Raw genomic sequence first — 2,881 nt, forward strand, 5'->3', positions numbered from 1 at the left:
ACTTGTAGGTAAGGAAATTGAAAATCATATGTCACACATTTGGATTATAAGTGACACAGTTGGAGAAAACATGGTTTAAGGCAAAGTTTGTCTGTTTCCAGAGCCAACCTTTATTTACTATTTGACTCATGCCATTCTCCTTAAGGAAAATTTTAAAAAAACAAAACAAAAAAGCATGCCTATTACCGACTGCTAATAGTACACATCAGTGACCAGTGGCATCTATCTGTGACATGGTTAATCTTAGGAGTACCATCCAACTTAAGGAGTGGATTAAACTAAGTGCTTTTGGTGGTGACAAACTCATTGTTAAGTTAATACATTAAAAATAAATAGGTCGGCCTTTGAGGAGATGACTCAAGATGGCAGCCATTATAGGCTTGGGAGTAGAAGTCCTTTATGTTGGAAGTACTCAAAGAAAGCCAGAAAATAATAGGAGATGGCAAGATTAGCTGGGGTCTGAAAGATAATAGATATGACACTGATAAGATGGACAGGGGTGCTAACTGGTCCTCCAAAGAAAATTTATGAAAACTGAATATACAGCCTTAAATAGAGTGTGGACCTAAATACCTAGAAGTACCCCCCAGTAAGATTTATAATATTAATTAAGATGAAAGGAGTTAATAGTTTTAATGGATTGGGGAACTCAGGAGACATTCCAGTGGTAGCAAAATGGAAGAATTCATATAGCATCACAATTGTCCTACAAGAGCTTTACCATCGAATAATGTTGAAGGAAAAAACGAAACTCCCTCAGCCATCTGAAGGCCAGTGTTGCAGTAATTAATCAAAAAGAAAAAATACAGACCCTCCACTGCCTCTCTATTCAATTTAGGCAGTCTTCATTTTCCGCAGCAGTAAATCTTTCAGATACACCTTATAGACCTTAAAATACTGGAAAGGAAATTCCCATTCAAAGCAATTTATCTTAAGATATTATAAATGTTACTAATTTTTTGTCCATTTGAAATATATAAGTTGTGCTATAGCAAATAACCCTGTCAAGTGTAACCACTGTCCACTTAGTTGAACTTCTAGGATCAAGAAAATATATTTAACTTGATTTCCATCCTAACTGGCGGCGCATCTAACTCAACTGTGAAAAGACTCCACCCAATCACCTTGCTGCTGAGTAGATGGCCTGGGTCTCCGCCTTCTCTCCCATCACCTCCCCATGCCTCCCTGCCTCCCTCCTCCCCTGCAATAGCCTTCGAGCTGGAGGTGGCTTGTTAGATGTGAAAGGTTCAGGTGGCAACCTGTGAGACTACTTTTGGGTGCTTTGTTTGCATTCTTGCTTTCTTTTGTTTTGAGTCTTAAAATATGCCCACCTTCCAAGTTATTGCTTTTTCCTCATTCTCCTCTGCTACCACGCTTGGCGGAAGCATAGAATATAATGCCTTCAGCTTCGCTCTGAAACTGGCCTTTGGTGAGGAATTCAGGACATTTCCCTCATCTTCTCTCCCCTACTTTTGTTGAGGAGTGCTGCGTTTTCTTTCCTCCTCCTCAGATTACTTTTTGCACTGTCACCACCCAACACTTTCTGTGACATTTTCATACTTTGACCAGAGGCCATCAGATAAGTTTGGAAAGAATCTCTGACCTCCCTTATTTAGTTTTGGAACTGCATTTAATTACTCTCCAACAGTCTTGGAAATGAATATTAGGTCCTTAGGCCTGCCATGCTCTGCTGGGGATTAAGAAAGAACCCAGTGTACACAGCAGATCCCCAAATTAGAAGGATTGACTTCCTGGAAAATTGCTGCATTTTTACACTCTTCTGATAAAGACTACTAAATGTTGAAAATATAGATGCATACTGAAATAAAAGTAATTCATTGTATTCTAATACATACATACATACATACATACTGTGGTTTAAGAAAGATATTTAGTCTTTTCTTTGGTTCCTGGAACGTAGCTCCTAAAACCCGTGTAATTTCCTGAGTTATAAGGGTGATAGGAATATCTTTTGTTCTAATGAGGTGATTCTTGGCAGATCCCTAGATGTCTTTAGAATTGGGCATGGTTACCAGAAAGACCAAGCCTTGGTTAGAAGCTTGGAAAGTTAAGCCCCACCCACCAACCTCCTAGGAAGAGAGAGGGCCTGGAGATTGAGCTAATCACTAATATCCAATGATGTAATCAATCATGCCTATGTAATGAAACTTCCATAAAAATCCCTAACTGATGGAGTTTGAGGAGCTTCCAGATTGGCTAGCATATCCATGTGCTGGGAGGATGGCATACCAGAACTCCCCAGAAACTGAAACTCTTGCTTTGGGGATCCTTCTAGATCTTGACCTATGTAAATCTTGATCTGTCTGTTCATTTGTATCCTTGATGATAAACTGGTAAAATAAATAAAGTGTCTTCCTCGGTTCTGTAAACCATTCCAGAAAATTTTCGAAAGGGAATGTGCGAACTTCAAATCATAGCTGGTCAGTCAGAATGACAGGTGACCTGCTGCTTCTGATTGACATCTGAAGTGAGGACAGTCTTGTGGGACTGAGCCCTAAACCTGTGGAGTCTGACACTAACTCCAGGTAGTTAGTATTAGAATTGAATTGAATTGTAAGACACTTAGATTGTGTCAGAGAATTGGAGAGTGAGAGAAGAGGTGTTGGCAAAGATGCCACATATTTGGTATCAGGAGGGGAAAAGCTCTCACAAATAAATGAATAAATAAATAATCATTCCAGACACATGGAAGAAATTTTTATGCCAAATCTCAAAATCTCAATCTCTGTGTGTTTATTTACTGAAAGGTACTTTCCATCTTTAAGCCATGATTTTTAATACATCAGCTATGTCTGACATAATATTCAATATTCACTTAACAATGCATTCATTTAAAAATGAAAGAATGAATTTTTCCTAA

At 38.6% G+C, this 2,881-nt stretch overlaps 1 pseudogene; it reads left to right on the forward strand.

Annotated features, from left to right (window-relative positions):
- Positions 1–362: 362 nt before the first annotated feature.
- On the forward strand, positions 363–790 carry LOC100629667 (ubiquitin-conjugating enzyme E2 variant 1 pseudogene; annotated as a pseudogene).
- The last annotated feature ends 2,091 nt before the right edge of the window (positions 791–2,881 follow it).

The sequence above is a fragment of the Equus caballus genome, chromosome 5, assembly GCF_041296265.1.
Source record: "Equus caballus isolate H_3958 breed thoroughbred chromosome 5, TB-T2T, whole genome shotgun sequence".
Lineage (NCBI taxonomy): Eukaryota > Metazoa > Chordata > Mammalia > Perissodactyla > Equidae > Equus > Equus caballus.